This window comes from Notothenia rossii (assembly GCF_949606895.1).
Source record: "Notothenia rossii genome assembly, chromosome: 3".
Classification (NCBI taxonomy): domain Eukaryota; kingdom Metazoa; phylum Chordata; class Actinopteri; order Perciformes; family Nototheniidae; genus Notothenia; species Notothenia rossii.
The window spans coordinates 26,382,345-26,402,076 of NC_136901.1; the positions used below are offsets into that span (position 1 = coordinate 26,382,345).

Below are 19,732 nucleotides of genomic sequence, written 5' to 3' on the forward strand. Positions count from 1 at the left end.
CATTGATTGATTGATTGATTGATTGATGGTCTGATGAACGGTCACCAACACCAGATGAATACAGATTGGCTCCACCGCAATAATGAGGGATACCGCAACGCAATTGCCATCCTCTGCGCAACAATTAAAGCAAAATTCCCCGCAAAGGTTGATATGGAAAAAATCACCACCTGCAAACAAAATCCTGATGAATCGGTAAATGACTATTACCACCGCCTGCACCTTGTTTTTAATGCAAACAGCGGCATCCAAGAACCTGATGGCTACCCAGTTGGGGTTGTAGGAGTTTGGGAAACCCATCTCAGCAACGCTTTTCTCAACGGCCTGTCCTCTGCTATCTCTACATATGTGCGAGCCTCCTGCATTGGCGTTATGGACGGTGCCCGTCTGGAAGAAATCCGCCGACATGCCATACATGCCGAGAAGCGCCTCTCAGAAGAAAAAGCTAATGACGACAAGAAACGCCGCGACCGAAAAGACAAGGCCCAACTGACCATGGTCCAAGCCGTTACAACCGCCTGGTCACACCAACCCCAAGGAGACGGCCGTGGCAGGGGGGGGCCAAAGAGGCAGGGCAGGTGTCCGAGGCCGTGGAGGTTTCAGAGGAAAAGGCAGAGGACGAGGAGGCAACTACACTGGCAATAATGGTGCTTGTTTCCACTGCGGTGAAATGGGTCACTTTATCGCTGAATGTCCGAAGAACACCCAAAAGAAAGACACTCAATCTGCTCAAAACAATGACAATTCTTCAAACTGACATCGTCTGCGGGAGGAGGTGGAGGAAGAGGAGGGAATTCGGTCGAGTGAGACGGGACCTCTGCCTGCAGCATCAAAACAGGGAAGTGCCACACACACACACATCGTGCAAGCTATTGATACATTAGAAAAATTAGAAAACATGCCTGTGGTTAAAGAGGGTACATATTTGAAATATGACACTGAAACAGCATTTAAGACATTTCCCACACTAACTCTGGCTATCATGGGTGTTGATGTTACATTTTTGGTTGATTCTGGGGCTACACATTCTGTAGTAAAACTGGCAGATTTGCCAAATTGTAAATTTAGTGGTAGATTTATCTACTCAATAGGAGCTGCTGGTGTGACTGTAAAGGAGAAGTTTTCTGTACCAATTCAGTGTAGAGATAACGGTGATGCCAGCCATCCATTTCCCACATCAGTAAAACACAGTTTTCTTCTGTCATCTGTCTGTCCTATACATTTATTGGGCAGAGATCTGATCCTCCGGTTTGGCCTTGATCTCATTTCTACAAATGAGGGTCTAAAGGTCAGACGACCATCTCCTATGATGGTCCAAAAACTCGCATTTGACGAAGAATTGTTGTATGTGTATCAGTGGCTGGCAACATTTCCTGATTCTCAGAAACTGTTGCGTTTGGCCCGTCAGCGTGTCTCCTCACTGGCTGTGTTTATGGAAGCTCCTAATTTGCATTGCACTGCTAGTGTTTCTGATGATAAATGCAAATACTATGATGAACAGTTTCTGTTGGAATGTGTGAATGATGAAATCATGCTTAAAACGATGTATTGGAGCTCGCTGCGCAGCGCTATTTCTGTCACACCCGCACAACACCAGCTGTATCAAATCCCAGGGGCGGTCCCACACATTTCACTAGCAAGGGGCCCCCCTGATAAATGGAGGGATTTGGGTCCATTCGTTAAAGATTTGGAATCTATTACTGATTGGACAGCCACACACACACCTCAGATCATGTACTCTATGTCACATGATGTGTTTAAGTACGATTTAAACTGTAATGTACACGCGCTGCGTACTCTGGCTCTGATTGGGGATGATTCTGTTAACCCTGTGCCAGGCCCAGGGGAGCCTGTGTTTTCAGGTTACTCTCATATTTCTGAGCTTCCTGCTGCGCTAAAAGATGTGCCTCCGACACTCTGGGCAGCTCACAAATATGATGTTGGTCTAATCCGTTCTGCCGAACCTATTGTTATCACCCCAAAGTCTACCTACCGCCCAAACCAACCCCAGTACCCATTAAAGCGTGAAGCTGTTGATGGCATCCGGCCAGTTTTTACCTCTCTGCTTAAACAAGGGGTCATTGTTCCATGTAATGATTCTCCGGTACGCACTCCAGTGTTTCCTGTTAAAAAGATCTGGGACAAACCTCCTGACGAATGGAGATCTGTGCAGGATTTACGAGCTGTAAATGAAGCCGTACATGCACGTGCGCCGCTCGTTCCAAATCCTTATCTCATTCTCTCTCAGGTTCCAGCCTCTGCAGCCTTTTTCACTGTTGTAGACCTCTCAAATGCATTTTTCAGTGTCCCTGTACACAAAGACAGTCAATTTTGGTTCGCATTTGAATATGAGGGTAAGCCATACACATTCACACGTTTGTGTCAAGGCTATTGCGAATCTCCCACTGTGTACAACCAAGCATTGTGTACAAGTTTGGCCTCTCTACAAGTTTCCAAAGGCACCGCTCTCATACAATATGTTGATGACCTCATGATTTGCGCACCCACAGCAGAACAGTGTGAAGCTGATACCATCTCCTTGTTACAACACCTCGCAGCTGAGGGCCACAAGGCCAGTTTGTCTAAACTTCAGTATGTGCAAAAGACAGTTACATTTCTGGGTCACATCATTTCAGGAGAGGGAAAAACACTTTCAGATAAGCGTATTGCATCATTGGCTGCTCTGCCAAAACCTGTCACTAAGCGACAGATGATGTCATTTTTGGGTATGTGTTCATACTGCAGGTCATTAATTCCTAACTATTCTCCGCTCGAACAGCCACTCCGTACAATCATGCATGTCACCGGTTTGAAACCTGCGGATCGCCTTATATGGACGCCGGAAGCCGACGAAGCCTTCATTAACATGAAGCTGGCTCTCCAATCCCCGCCGACGCTAGGTCTGCCTGATCCTACCAAGCCTTTTACACAGGCAGTAGATGAACGCGATGGGTGTATGACCTCAGTTCTCCTTCAAGATCATGGGGGAAAACAGAGGCCTGTTGCCTATTTTTCCTCCAAGCTGGACACTGTAGCTGCTGGCCTGCCTAAATGTCTCCGTGCAGTTGCTGCAGCTGAAAAAGCTCTCAACTCTTCACGTGACATTGTAGGTTATGCACCTTTAACACTGTTGGTTCCACATGCTGTTTCTCTCATCCTCTGTGAACAGAGAACATCACACCTCTCTGCTGCACGTTATCTTAGGTATCACACATGCCTGTTAGACATGCCTAATGTTAAAGTCAAACGCTGTACCACTCTGAACCCAGCATCTCTTATGCCTCTCCCAGAAGACGGTGACGAACACGACTGTGTTGCCGAGCTTCTTATTGTATGTACTCCCAGACCTGACTTAAAAGATGTACCCCTGACCAACCCTGACCTTGTTTTGTATGTAGATGGGTCCGCCTCTCGCGACCCTGTGGGCACTAATCGGGTGGGTTTCTCTGTTGTTTCAGATTCTGCTGTCCTCTGTTCCGGACCGCTCCCATGCCACCTCTCAGCACAAGCAGCAGAGCTCATAGCACTGACTGAGGCCTGCACTTTGGCAAAAGGCAAATCTGTAACTATCTACACTGACTCACGTTATGCCTTCGGGGTAGTACACGATTTTGGGGCTATCTGGAAGTGTAGACAATTCCTGAAATCTGACGGTAAGCCAGTGCTTAACCATGTCCTAGTTGCAGGCTTATTGGACGCCATTCTGCTCCCGTCTGAGGTCGCAGTATGTAAATGTGCTGCACACACCAGCAACACCGACCCCGTTTCATTAGGAAATGCTGCTGCTGACTCAGCTGCAAAGGCAGCCGCCCTGATTCCTCTCGCACCACACGCACACTCGTTTGTTAACATCCCTGTTTCCTCCATCACTGACAATATGTCGTCACTAACTGCCATGCAGCAGTTAGCTCCACCAACAGAAAAAAAACAGTGGAAAACTGCTGGTGCTACCTTTGACCCCACCTCCAGCATCTGGGTTGGTCCAAATTCCAATCCATGTCTCCCGAGGCATTTTTTCTCACATTTTGCTAAATTGACACATGGGTTGGATCATGTGTCAAAAGGGGGGATGTTAGAGGCTATCAATCAACATTGGTTCACAAGGGGATTCACAGTAACAGCTCAAAAGCATTGTGAAGCATGCTTAATTTGCATTACGCAAAATTCTGGTAGACCGGTAAAGGTTACAGGAACAGGTGCACACCCACCCCCAACTAGACCATTTGAGCACCTAATGCTGGATTTCATCGAACTTAGTCCATCCGAGGGTAAGAAACACTGTCTTGTAATGGTTGACATGTGGGTTGAAGCATTTCCGGTAAACGCACAGACAGCAAATGCTGTGGCTAAAGCTTTACTAAGGGAAATTATTCCTAGATGGGGGATACCAAGCAAGATCTCTAGCGACAATGGTTCACATTTTGCTAATGAGGCCATTGCACAGATAGGAGAATACCTTGGCATGGACTTCAAAAAGCATTGTGCTTACCATCCACAGAGTGGTGGTGCGGTGGAAAGAGAGAACGGTACAATCAAAAACAAGCTAGCAAAATGCTGCGCAGACACAGGTTTATCCTGGACACAAGCCCTGCCCATTGTGCTGATGTACATGAGGATGCGGAAACGAACACGGAGTCAACTCAGCCCGTTTGAGATCCTTTTTGCAGCTCCTCCACAGATTGGGATCAAGGCTCCAGGATGTCCTCTCCCCTCCACAACTTTGTGTGAGGATGCTATGTTGTCATATTGTGTTAACCTGTCATCCAATTTAGCAGATATCAGACGCCAGGTAGCGGCAGCTCTACCTACCCCTGCTACTGGTCCACTCCACCGTATCCAACCAGGCGACTTCGTGCTGGTCAAGGACTTCCGGAGAAAGAGCTGGAGATCCAGCCATTGGCAAGGTCCCTACCAGGTGCTTCTCGTCACCCAGACAGCGGTCAAGGTCGCCGAGAGAGCCACGTGGGTCCACGCCAGCCACTGCAAAGCTGTCATCGCCGCCCCAGTCTAGCCGGTCCAGTAGAAACAGACGACGACAAGTGACGTGCCAAGTCACCACCAGCACCACACACGCAGCACATACACCCTAGTACCACACACAAGACTCATGGGCGACGGCCAGCTGTGCTTTTTCATATGCCTCTGGTTCCTCGTCTGTGCCGTCATGGTGTGGGGTTTAATTGACATGGTCATGAAGGCACGGGCTCAGTCAGACTGGACACATCCACGAAGCAGACGACGACACCAACATAAACTGTTTGCCTGATCGCTGGCGACTGATTGAAGATGGAACCCCTCGTACAAGAATTGGCTAACGCCCACCTGGAAAGACGACAACGCAACCGTGAGCAATGCAGAAACTGTTGGAGGGTCTGGACACTAGTAGAGTGGATCCTTTGCATATTCCTTATGGGTTTTGTGTTTGCCATAATCCTATACTTCATGTATCCATGGTTAGTACACAACCCTCTAATCAAAGTCAAAGTAGCAAAAAGGTACGTTGGGGAATCCGGGAGAACCGTATGGTCAAAGGGGCTTATCAAAGCAGGGATTGGTAACATTACTCTGGGAGAAGGGGAAGATAGCACAGTGCAGTTAGACCCGTGTAACTACTTCCCTTGCCCCAACCCTAGGAAGCTGGGGCGGGCAGACGGCTACATCTGCTATGTAATAGATGGCAGTTACACTAGCACCATGTGAGCACATGGCGAACGCCACACTGCGCGCAATAAACTCCACCGAGATGATGACTAACTCCTTCGAATTGTACGACCCGGTGGCACGCGTTCACCCCAGCCGTCTAGAAAACCTTACCCATAGTCTCTGCATTAGTAGAAGGAAAAACCGCATAGGCTTACACCTTGGCACAACCACGGGTTGTACTCGTATCATAAAAAACACATGCGGCGCTGAAAAATTCAATCTCAAAGACTGTCTAGTAAAAGGATTTCCCGATAGAATCAATTCGTCCCAAGCATTCCCTAATGTCACGCATACCTCTCTTCTCCTAGCATGGCCTACCGATGCTGGGGCAGGGGCTCCGCAAGACTATGTGTGGCTGTGCGGAAACAAGTTGTATCAAGTATTAGCACCCTTTTGGACGGGCACGTGCACCTTAGTGGATTTGACTCCAGCAATCACCGTTCTCGACTCATTGATGCATACCACACACCACTATCCAGAATTCAGACATACCGACCACCATAGGGCTAAGAGGGCTTCAATGACATCTCACGGCGAGAAGGGTTTCAGCGGGGCGTTCCCCTGGTGGGGCTCCGTGAATAACGCTCATAATATAGACAAAATACACACACGATTGGAAAACCTCACTTTCGAAGTTACTCAAGGTTTTCAGGCGCTGAATCCGTTTATGGTAGCAATTAGAAATATGCTAATGCAACATCAATTTGCTCTAGATATCCTGTTTGCCTCAAGGGGGGGCCTATGTCACGTTATTGGAGACTCTTGTTGCACATACATTCCAGACATATCAGAGAACATGACTCGTACCATAAAACACCTTAACGCACTTCTGGCAGACATGAAGGCTGACGATGTGGACTACGACCCTGTAGGCTGGGACTGGTGGTCCTGGCTCACATCGGGAGGGTGGGAAGGTTGGCTGGCCAGAATAGTCACGCCACTCCTCACCATCTTAGCCTTGCTCCTCTGTTGTACATGCTGTGTAGTGCCCCTCATGAAGAAATGTTTTTCTAGTATGATCTCCTCTGCATTCGTACAATACACCGCTCTACCTCAAACCATTGACAAAGTTACGACCAACCCAGATTCAGCCCCCACTGATTCCGACACTGAAGAGTCAGACACTGAACTGTAAAATTGTGTGTAAAATTGCCATTCCCTCTTTTCAGTATTCTTTTTCTTTCTACATACGGAGTCTGTCCTCCACAAAAACAGCCATTTTCCATGATATGTTTATGATGTGTTTACTTAAACCAGCGATGGAGTGTATTCATTGATGTGTTATATCAGTCTATCCTGTCATTTGTTTTATTTTCTTGATTGATCAAATATGATCAAAAGGGGGGAATGTAGTGGCAATTTCTTATGTTACTTTATATGGTAAAGCCAAATGATTATATTATGCTTAGAAATTGTATTGGAGCAACTCAACCTGTTGAACCACAAGGGAGCATCCCGCCAAGGTCGTACCTGAAGAATCCGGCCCTCCCTAAGGGAGGATTGTAAGATAATAGTTTTCTGTAGTTGTCTTATCTTTTACTTCCTGCACAGCAATCAGTCCTCTATAAAACACACACACACATTATACCCCGTGTGCACTCCTGCAGACTAATATATACTCTGTGAGACATGTACCTTCGAGGCTTCGAATAAAGATCTTAAAAGACAACGCTGCCTGCTTTCACCAGTTTATTATTGATTACTCTCATTGTACATCTTTACAGTATTGACGAGTTTAAAATATCCACGACAGCCCCCCCTTATCTCACAAACCTTCTCACTCCTTATCAACCCCCACGGTCCCTCAGATCCACCGCAGCCGGACTCCTATCCATTCCCACATCCACACTCTGCAGCTTTGGGGACAGAGCCTTCTCAGTGGCAGCTCCTAGGCTCTGGAATTCCCTCCCCCAAGATCTCCGTGACTCTGAGTCCCTCACAGTCTTTCAGTCCCGCCTCAAAACACATATTTTCAACTCTGTCTACACATAAGCCCCCCTCCTCTCAATCAATTTCCTCTTGACTGCCTTTTTATTTATTTTACTATACTTACTTGTTTGCCTGTCCTTGTTTGTCTACCCTCCCTCATATTGTAAAGCGTCTTTGAGTTGTGAAAAGCGCTATATAAATAAAATGCATTATTATTATTATTATTAAAGTGCCACTATACACCCGTTTTACGCGCGTTCTTGACGCGTAAAAAACGCGCGTTTTTTAATATGATAATGAGCCCCACCTTCTGTTTTGCAAAGCCAGTACATTTAAAGTGTGTGCAACCAATCAGTGAAGAGTTAAACCAGACTAAAGCAATCTGTTGATGAAAAGTTCCTGTAACCTACCCCATTGTGAGATTTAGATGGATAGAAAGAATAAAGAATAATCTAAATAATTAAATCTAAATTAAACATGTACAGTAAATAATATAAAGTATAAACATATCTACAGTCACAATTTCATTATTGTTATTCATAATTTCTGTTATGTAGTTTATTAATGTTCCCGTGCTTTCAGTTTCCATCCAGTAATATAATCACAATGATATTTTGAGGGTGTGTTCAAAACAATCTATGTAATGCAACTTGCTGTACTACTGCTACACCTACTATTGGGGAATCTGATGTATGTTGTAATGTTTGTGCCGGAGCCGCTTCATCCAAAACAGTACTCCGGTTAGAGAGATGACATCTGACGGGAAATACAGTCAACTGGTACACACTGTGAATATGAGTGGGAAAAATGAGTGTAATAAATGCTTTTTAGACAATAAGAAATATAAAGTTAACTCAACTAAAGTTGCTCAGTATTTTTGTATTGTCAATACTATTACTGCATAACTAATATCTCACATCTGAAGGTTTAAAGAAAAGGCACCTTAAAATAAAGATTGGTCTTTCAATACATTAGCTGGTTGATTGTGTCTTTTCAATTGTTTATCTAAAATCAAGTAGCTATAACTGGTACTTATCATTTGAAGATACAGTCTGGTTATAATGCTGTTTGAAGGAGGCACACAGGTAAGAGCACTAAATAGCTAATGTATCTTAGCTTGAATTAAATGTATTTAACGTATAATAAAGTGACTGCAAATATATGAATCACAAACTTTATAAAAACTTATATTTCAGTCCACAAATACACAGAATAAAGAATAGATTCAGGTCAATGTAGAAAAATAAGAAATACTTTAGTCCCCTCTGTCTTCCTCTCATCAGTAGAGGAAAAGTGTGTGTACAAGATAGATATTAATTTTACTCCACAATTTCCTACCGTATTATTAAATAAGTCTGCACAGCTGAGGGGACACCTGTAACTCATTTCATGTGATTTATTCATTAAAAACTGTATTTTCAGAGTTAATCAAATGACAGCCCCATTGTTACCTAAAGTGTCTCAAACACATTTAAGGAGTGCAATGCAACTGAAAGGTACACTAATAAAAGTAAAACAGTAAATTTCTTCAGATCAATCTGTATATTTTAACTCCAGAGCACATTTATTTGAATGAAAAACAAGTTGTTCAAACAACCAGCTTTGGCCTCTGAGGCAGCCATTACCTGATCTTAGACATGTTAATAAGTACCAGTTATCAGGGGCGCCGTAAGGGGGTGAAAAGTTAGGACGATTCTAAGGGCCCGTGACTGACGGGGGCCCCAAAATGTTTAGAACATCAAGAAAAAAAGAAGTAAGTAACTTTTCATCAATCCTCAATAATTAACATTAATAGAACGTTATATTGATAAAGTACTCACTAAACTTACAATTCATTTAACTTATTTTCTTCCAAAAGTTAATTATCCAAAGCCTCTGTACACCCCCTTCTATTTACATGTAATGGTTTGGTCCTGCCTCCAAACGCGGTGTGGCACTGGCGCTTGCAGAGTGAAAGCATGTGAGGAGCGTTGCTAGTACTTAGCCTACGTACTGTGTTGTACCATGTTTCAACGACTCAAAAATTCAGGCTCTAAGAAAAGAAGAGAAAGGAGAGAAAGACAAGAGAGAGGGACTAAAGGGCGACAGTATGTCATCCAGTTTTTCACAAGAAAAGGTGTGGTCCATGAGTGATGGAAATTATTCTGTTAGCTAATGTTTTTTTTTTTACTAAGCTGACATTAAGTAGGCTACTGTTAATATCTTTACAGAAAATTCAGAGGTTTTTCCATTTCACTGCTCTTTTAGCTGACATTTAAAGGTGGGTAGGTAATTCACTTCAGAAACATGTTATATTCCATGGAATGCTCTTAACATCCCGATAGCAATGAATATATTAAATGCTTTGACAATAAATACATTAAAAAAATTCATCTGTGGCTCTGTAAAAAGCACGACCAATCATCTGAGCCGGCACGGCTAAAATAACTGGATGGCTACCTGCCTGTCAGCCTTCCATATGTGCACAAACTTATCTCGTGCCCTCATTGGTCATGTGCGCGTTTGTGTGTGTTGGAGGAGGGGCTCTGTAAGGAACTCTGAAGGAAGGGGCAGATTTTTTTCGGTTGTGTACTTTCAGATTCTAGCGCACTCGAGCTGGTTTCTCCATTCTTACCTTCCTACCTTTAATAAATGCAGGCACATTTTTAGCGCCTATTCATACTAAATCAGTTGTCCCTCCCCCTGGTGCCAGGAACAACAGATCCATCTCTAAGCTCAGCAGCCCTGTCCCCCCATAATGCTGAACCTGAACCAGCTTTTTTCCCAACTGAAGGAGAGCAGCATTGTGTTGAATGACATGCCACTTAACATATTTGAAGGGAGACTGGAATACAGATTATATATATATATTGTATCAAAACAAAAGGCTAACATCTAATTTTAATTATACATAGCCAATGATCTATATAAAACAAAAAACTGCTTTTAGTCTATTTGGATGATAGACAGTTTGAAGCGTTGAGTGAGTCTGTATTAGGTAAACAAAATGTTAATCACCGACATTTTGGTTATGATATTAATACTAATGTTATTATATTAAAAGCAGGGGTGGGGAACCTCCGGCCCCCGGGCCGTATATGGACCGCTAGACCATTTGGTACGGCCCTCAAGTTAATTTATAAACAAAGTGGCCTGTGCCTGGTGGTGGGGCCCAATGTGATATATTTTCATGGGGCCCAAAATCCCTGGCGGCGCCCCTGCCAGTTATTAGTTGCAGTAATATGTGCCGCTTCCAAACATCAAACTCTTATAAAAAAGACGTGTCCTTATTATCTACTGCACACTTTTTTTTAAAGCAACACTGACAACTTGCGCCTGTGAGACATGTAATCTCTGAAAATGATTAGACATGCATAACTTCTACGGTGAAAATCGGTAATACTGTAAGTGCAACTTCTGAACACAACACTTTTTCGCAAATGTTTTACAATGCATAATTATTATAAAACCTTGGTTTTAGAAACCTTGCCATGTAACAATGGTAACTGTGAGTGAGTGCAACAAAGTGTCTACTCTGCGATGAACAGCTGGGTTCTCAGTCTATTCACTTTTGGGCTCATCTTTTTCCCCTTAAGTTCCATCAGGACTTTTTCCACAACTTCAAAAGTGGATTGCAGTTATTTCGGATATCTTAAGTTCAGTGCGTATATGAGCCCGAAGAGCATGGCAAAAGCTGTCGCAACCGAGGGCAAGCCGCTGAGGACCTCTGTTCCTTCGATGAGAACCTTGACGTCTTTGGGTCGATGAAACTGATCCTCTTTCCCAATGACAAAGATTGCCATTGTTGCCTGCTCCAGTTCTCCAGCCTCAGCGTCCTGCATATCATGCAAACAAAAGGGAAATGGATGAGGACCACATAGTGTAGTTCAACAGGCCTGAGACGCAAAGGTTTCCCCAAGTTTGCAGCTACCTTTTAAAAATACAAGATTATAGTGGATAGATGAAAAAAGGAAAGTTCTCAGTTCAGTCGGCCCAAGAGGAAAGCTCAGGAGGTCATCACAAATGACTAGCTTTCTAACCAAGCAGTTATTTGCACGCAGTACAAATATGTTATTTTTCTTTTATGAACAAACTTCTTGTGAGTGAGTGGGAGGTCTTACCTGGAATTCTATGATGAGATGGTCAACAGGTTCACCCAGGTAGATCATTAGAGATTTGAGGATGCATTCTCTTCTGATGGCGATGTCCACAGTCTGAGTAAGAACAGTTTTATTTATTTATTTTTATATATAAAAATATATATTATATATATATATATATATATATATATATATATATATATATTATAAATCAAATGCAAAAAAAAGGACAATTCAGCCACTGATCCCACAGATAAACTCATTCATAGATACCTCATCCAAAACCTGCAAGATCCCGGTGGTCTTCTGTTTCACAACTCCTCCCCTGCTCCTGATGACCTGCAGCAGTTTGGTGGAGTGTTTGTCCAACTGCGCCAAGAACTTTGTCTACAATGGAGTTGTTGTTATGAACTCAGCATTTACCTAGAAAATATAAGCAGCATAGGAAACAAAAAACACTGAGAATTTATAATACACATATTTTTTATAAAGAGCCAACGGTTTGATTAAAAGTACTCCAAGTCAGCTTGTATGAATGTAACATTTAAATTAATCCACATATGTATTGAAAACCACCACCAAATAAAGATACTAAGAGTAATAGATGTAAAGCTTATATTGTGATATTGATATTGTAAAAATAAAACGTCAACATATTTGCCTTGGCTGTCTATAGTTGTTAGTTAGTTGGGCCCTCATTTCTTCTCCACTACAGGCTTACATCAAAATAATGACCTCTTCCATGTGAAAAAGTGCAGGCCACCGCTCCAAGAGGCCTTCAATGCTTGGCCTCTGATGCACTATTTCTTGTCTTCGGTAACCAAACGCATTCGCCATCTTTTCTTTTATTGATTGCCGGTTGTTTCTTTTCTGTTGCTCTGCCAAAAGGGAAATTGTCTCTTGCTCCATGCTTTCTGGAGTCTCACCAATCGGCAAGGATGGAAAATGGTTGGGCTCTGCTCGCCTGGCTCTCTTTAAATTCTTCGCAGGGTGGGACTCTTCTTGAGACTTGGTCTTCAACGAGTTCACAGCAAGCTCTGCAGATGATTTGAGCTTGGTGTCAGTCTAGATTGGTTTCTTTGTGTACTCTGCATTTCCTCTCTGTAATTGACATTCTGTCTCATAGGAGAAGACCGGGATTGGAAACACTTTAGGCCACCGCTGTGTTCTTAATGATTCCGAGGAAGAGCCGCTAAGTAGTATTGTGTCATCTGTATTCACAGATCCAGAGGAGGAGTCTTCACTGTACAGTCCACTTGTAGGGGTACTATTTAATGGTATCTCAACTGGGTACAAGAGCACAGTTGTAGAATCCGGGTCTAATTCGACAACTTTGATCACTGTTAAATCTTTAATCGTATGTGTAGATGTAAGATTAACAAATGTGTTCCCAAAATCAGTGTCTTTGTACTGTAGCCTTTGTACTATCTATCTATCTATCTATCTATCTATCTATCTATCTATCTATCTATCTATATATATATATATATATATATATATATATATATATATATATATATATATATATATATATATATATATATATATATATATATATATATATATATATATATATATATAAGGGCTGTCAAACGATTACAAATTTTAATCAGATTAATCACAGCTTAAAAATTAATCAATCATGATTAATCACCATTCGAACTATGTCCAAAATATGCCATTTATTTATGTATATTGTTGTGGGAATGGAAAGATAAATGAAAGAAGGCGGGTATATCTATTTAACATACAGTATGTATGTTTATTATAACATTGTTCCGTGTGTCAAAATGAAAGACAGCCCACACACCTATCAATCATCAAACCGTGGGGTCTTAATTCATTACGTGTTGATTTCTATCAACACGTAATGTTGTATCGATGTATATAGAGATGTACTACAGCAAAAGTATTCTCCGTCTGGACTTCCTGCAACAACACCACGCCGTTATCTTGATTCCGATTGGCCAGAAGACATTATCAAAGATGTTCTATCACAAGACGATCACTACGTGACAAAAGTTTTCAAAACCGTTTCTGGTCTTCGATATTTCCAGACAAGTGGCTACTGAAATCAATCTTACTAACTGTTGTCTGTGCAATTTACTCGGCGGACTTTATTTTTAGGGGTGCACCGAATGGGAAATTCTTGGCCGAAACCGATACCGAAAATAGGAAACAGTTGGCCGAAAACCGAATGCCGAAAGGCCGAAAATGATTAATAGAAATTAGGGCTGCAACGATTAGTCGACATAATCGACGACGTCGATCATAAAAATTCGTCGACGCGGAATTTTAGTGTCGACGCGTCGTATAAAAACAATCAGAGAGCCGGTAACGTTAATTCAAAACTGCGCAAATGTTCATTTGTAACTGCAATGCACTACAGGAAGTGCTGGGGGCAGTATACTCTCCATTGTCTGCCATGACTGCATTCTGTACTAACAACAAAGAAGAAAGAATACGAACGATGGCGGAAAGGAGAGAGAATGAGGGTGATGAAGAGCTCAAAAAAGCGAGACCGAGAGTTTCGAAAGTGTGGGAGTATTTCACAGACGACAAGCCAAAGAAGTCAGTGAAATGCAGAATTTGTAAAGGGGAATTGGCATTCCACGGCAGCACTACAGTGATGCACGAGCATTTAAAACGCAAGCACCCTGGAACCGTGAGGACTGCTACTTTGGATCATGGGTAAGTTTGAGCAAGTTAGCCATAGTCATGTTTACGTTAGCTTACATGTTGGAAAACAGAACGTCTCATGGTTAATGCTTGCTAAGCAAACGCTATTTCAGTTATGTTGAGGCTGCGTGTCCACCAACGAGCTGCTAAACAGCGCCAAGCTTACAGCGTAGTAGAGCACACTAGAGCTTTATCGACGCTGTAATTAATTCCAAACTTAAAATAATAATTAACAAGGGTCTGCGAAATGACAAGAATAAAATGCGATTGAATTTGTATTATTTATTTTGTTTTCATTATGATTTTTTTGTCTTTATGTTATTCAAATACATTTGATTAAACAAGTTCAAAGTTCAAATTCAAATGTTTCATGAGTCATTATTTTAATTTTCTATGGGATCATGTTATGTTAAGGCAGAGGGACTGGACAACAGGGTGACATTCACAGGTGTGCAGACTTGAGGTAAAACATGCACTGGAGCCCGGAAAAGGAGCCGTGCCCACAGGAAGCAGAGATGGAGGGTGTGACAGAAATAATCGTTAGATTAGTCGACTAATCGAAAAAATAATCGACCGATTAGTCGACTACCAAAATAATCGTTAGTTGCAGCCCTAATAGAAATATATATATATATATATATATATATATATATATATAATGTATACAGTTTTTACCAATGTTGTTCAGCTACCTGATTATGGAAAAAGACATGATTATGGCAAAACTTAACTTAAATAATAATCACTATTATGGGTCCATAAAACATTTATTCAGCACTTTTGAATGCATACAGTACATTAATTCCAAGTCAAGTGCATTTTCTTTTCTCTGTAGGATAACTACAACAAAGTGCATTCAGAACACAGCCAAGGTGCTTTAAAACTGCATAAACATATAGGCCAGTAGGCCTACAACAAAATAGTGTAAATAAAGACTAACAGCCAGGCCTTCAACAACAACAAATGCACCTATAAGTGCATGCATACAATGTGCAAACTGGATAATTCCACATGAATGTAACTATTTACAAATGAAATTACAATTGAATTTCAAGAATCTAAATAAGGCTGTCTGTCCTCATAAGCAAAGTAGTAAACATTGTATAAAGATACATAAAGTGAAAACTGGATACAAAATCCACAATCAATTACAAATTAAATTACAATTTCAAGAATCTGCAAATAAGGTGGTCTGTCCTCATGAGCAATGTTAACAACATTGTATCATTTAGATACCGAAAGTACAATATATTGAACACTGTGCTGCTGTCATTTCCCCCTAATGATAACCTGAGATGGTGAATTATAACTCACAATGAAAATTGTTCAGGAAAGTGGGTATAGAGTAGACATGTAGAACTAGATAAGCTTATGATAAGCCAGCCTGGTCTACTTATTAAGGAAAAGTGGGAGGTTCTTTTTAATGAACAGTAGCTTCTCTGCTTTATCAGCCATAAGTCTGTTCCTCTTCTCATCAAGCACATGAGAGGCAGCGCTGAACAGTCTCTCGCTGTCAGTGCTTGTGATTTGATCTTACTCCGCATATTTGTCCGGGTGTTTTGATTTCAAGTGGTGGAGTAATCCCGAAGTGGTGAAAGTCTTTGCAGTTACACCCCCTCGAGAAATGTCAACTGAACACATTTTACAAATCGCAATCTGCGCCTCTTTCTCTGATATTTTTAAATATCTCCAAGCGCCAGACATGTTGGCTGTGAGCCAGCCGCGAGCATGGTCGCGCGCCGTGCTTGTCGCCGCCTTTTGATTACGTCATCACAACAACACGTTAGCTTACCAACGTAACCCTGTTCCCTGACATTCGGTGATATTTTTTCGGTGCTAAAACCCTTTCGGCCGAAAGCCGAAACGGCCTTTTTAACCATTTTCGGCCGATAATTTTCGGCGGCCGAATATTCTGTGCATCCCTATTTATTTTGCTTACTTTAACATCATTTTTCATGGTGGGGCTAAGCCATTTCTTGGTATGGCTGTAGCCTACCCCAGCGCTGCCACTGGTGGGATGTATGGGTCGGGCCATTCTGCACATGCGTTAAATATTTTAACGCAGTTAATTAAAAAAATTAATTACCGCCGTTAACGCGATAATTTTGACAGCATTAATATATATACTCATTCTGACCTTATACATAAATGTGTCTTTTAAGAGTTATTAGCCGCATTCCCCCAATTGTATAGTCAGCCAATAGGTATGGATCAGTCAGTTCATTTGAGTCAAGAAGTTCCACCTGCTTTGTAGGACACAGTTTCAGTTCATAGGCTCTGTAATGTTCCCTATACCATGCACTCAGCTTTCTGACGATGAAAAGCAGCTTATTCTTGATAACAATCATCTGGATTGTTTCTGTGAATTCCACGGTTTCCTATTGCAGCTTGAATGGGATTTGAAGTGCAAAGTTCAGTGGCCAACTCTTTCACAACTGATTCATCAACTTGGCAATTGCGATCTTGTAAGAAGTGGATTATAGTCTTTTGGTTAACTGGCACAGAGGCAATACCAATTAAATATTGTAGCTCTTCTAGAAGCTCATTCACAGCTGCACTTGATACAAGAAAATCATTTTCTAATTTAAGTAGGACTGAGGCAAGTTTTAATTCAAAATCTGTTGAAACTGTAGCTTCTTCATCAGGAAGTTCTTCAGATGGCAAATCATCATTCAACTGATCAGAAGTACCTGTTTCAAATTATTCTAAAACATCATACTAGGCTTGGGCGGTATGACGGTATTACGGTATACCAGGGTATTTCGAAATACCGTCGGTATGATTTTCAATACCGTGACGTCACAGACTGTGCGCCAAATCATAGATGCGTTTCATTCTATTACACTGACACGGAGTTTTGACAGGGACGACATTGGTTGTAATGCACAGCACGCGCCAGCAGAGGGCAGGAGAGGGCAGTCCGTCTTTCCCGCTCTCAGAGCTCAGCACAGAGCTGAGCTGAGCAAGATGGCGGCAGCATTTGCCGGCCCCGAACTCGGACAACTAGTAAAGAAGAAAAATGCCTCTGCGCCTGTTTGGGACTATTTTGGGTTTACTCGTCGCCAGTGACTTCATCCAGCACAACGAGAGACGGAGGCACTTCTTTGGGAATGTTTAAGACGGGGTGAGTGAGTGTTGACATTTTTTAATCCTATGCAACTGGTTGATGGTTTTGAAGTCGAGGTCGGACGGTTTTAAAAACGAAAGCATTTACGTGCTAAACATTCACGCGAGTAATCCAATGAATCAAATGGAAATAAGGTTTTTAACAAATGCACGGAATAATATTGCCAAACTAGTTAGTGAATATAGCAAACTTTATTCAATAAGTGTTAGAAAGTCAAATCAATGTTTTAATGGGGAAATGTAGTTTAAACATGCCGTCAGTTTTAATGCTCTTTTATACTGAAAAACCAGAAATTCTTGTGCACAAGCAGTTAAGCTTTTATTCTGAAAATCCTTCATCTACGCATGTAGCATGTGGCTAATATACGATTTCCTAAAGAGGTGAATTTAGTAGCGAAATGATATGGAGTGGTGCAAACCGAAGCCTACTGATTTAACACTACAACTATAGATGTCGAGATACTACCATGCTGAATATTAAATGAAGGTACAGTTTATTTGAATACATTATTGTTTACAGACGAGAGTAGCATGTGACAACATCCGGAATGACCGGAAACAAAACGAGCCGAGAAGTATTTTTTAGAGTATTGATTACAGCGTTTAGAATGTGTTAAATGAAAAGTGATGAAAGAGAATATGAGGAGAAAAGGCATGTTGAGCATATATTGGATGTGAAAGGAGCCAATCCTCTGTTTAAATGCAACAACGGACATTGGAGACGAGGCGAGCCGGCAGGCGGGGAGGAGCAAGCAGAGGATATATAACAGCACCGGAGGAGAGATCCAGCTCTTGGCTTTAGGGGTGTCACGGTTACCGGTGTAGACGGTAACCGCACTAAAATATTTTGACGGTGAGATAACCTTCTGAATTTCAAAACACGGTGTTATGTCGGTGGGTTAAATTACCGCACACCGTTACACCGGGAGAGCTTTCATTTCCCTAATACTCCCACGGTTACACTGTATTACACTGTTACCGCGCTAAATACTTTGCATTTCAAAACATAATGTTATCTATGTGCGTTACTAGAGCTCTACACCACACACGTGACACTTTCGAACGTTCGCAGGCGCCACTAGTCCTAGGTTCTTTTATCACACTCTCTCACTTTAAGCATGGCAGCAGAAGAAGGAAGCCGCGATGGTACCATTTTTCGACCTTCTAAGCGCAGAAGATCAGAAGTGTGGTCCTACTTTGGATATTTAAAAAACTCCGAGGGGCAACTGGTGGAGGACGGTGCCCCCGTGTGCAGGACATGCCGGCGGAAGGTATCCGCGAAAGGGAGCAACACATCGAATTTGCTCACTCATCTACGAGACCATCACCCGCAGCTGCACAGCCAGTGCAAGGTATATTTGTTAATATTAACACATAGTTTTAGCTGAAATGCTCGAAATAACTTTTGCCTTCGGGTAAAGGGGAAATGTAACAATTATATCCGACTGTCAATAATGTTAAATCTTGATAATAATCATTTACATTACATTAGCAAATGCACCTGCTCTCGTGTGTTCACCATTCTTAGATCGGCGCTAAACGCCATTCTAAGCTAAGTTGAATAGCTAAACTTTGATATGCCATGAGACAGTGAAAATAGTGCAGTGAAACACATTAATGATTAAGTTACTTCTGACTTTGGGTCAAGGGATAATGCAACGATATACCCGATTGTCTAAAATGTTAAACCTTGATATTAAATGTCAGTGTAAGCACGCCCACTGCTAGCATTTTAAAATACATCCTACTGCGGTGCCATGCTCTATTCGTTGGTAGCTAGTGCACTACTAAACGCCATTGTAAGGCGCTAAACAGCTTAGTTCTCATACAGTACTGGCTTCTTGCCTAATAACCTAAACTTACCATTTACCTGCATCAACATTACACTTTTAAGGTAATAAATTAATGTAGGTATTTGACTTCATACGCAAACTTGATGATTGTTGAATAGTAACTTAATGGCTCTCTCTCTCTCTCTCTCTCTCTCTCTCTCTCTCTCTCTCTCTCTCTCTCTCTCTCTCTCTCTCTCTCTCTCTCTCTCTCTCTCTCTCTCTCTCTCTCTCTCTCTCTCTCTCTCTCTCTCTCTCTCTCTCTCTCTCTCTCTCTCTCTCTCTCTCTCTCTCTCTCTCTCTCCTCTCTCTCTCTCTCTCTCTCTCTCTCTCTCTCTCTCTCTCTGTGTATATATATATATACATATACATATACATATATATATA

The 19,732-nt window shown here is 42.1% G+C and overlaps 1 long non-coding RNA gene across 1 annotated transcript; it reads right to left on the reverse strand.

Annotated features, from left to right (window-relative positions):
• Positions 1-9,014: 9,014 nt before the first annotated feature.
• LOC307034249 lies at positions 9,015-12,558 on the reverse strand. Its single transcript, XR_013806845.1, has 4 exons — positions 12,433-12,558; positions 11,985-12,134; positions 11,733-11,825; positions 9,015-11,447 (listed from the first exon to the last, which is right to left on the reverse strand). It is a non-coding gene; the product is annotated as an uncharacterized lncRNA (long non-coding RNA).
• Between the last annotated feature and the right edge of the window lie 7,174 nt (positions 12,559-19,732).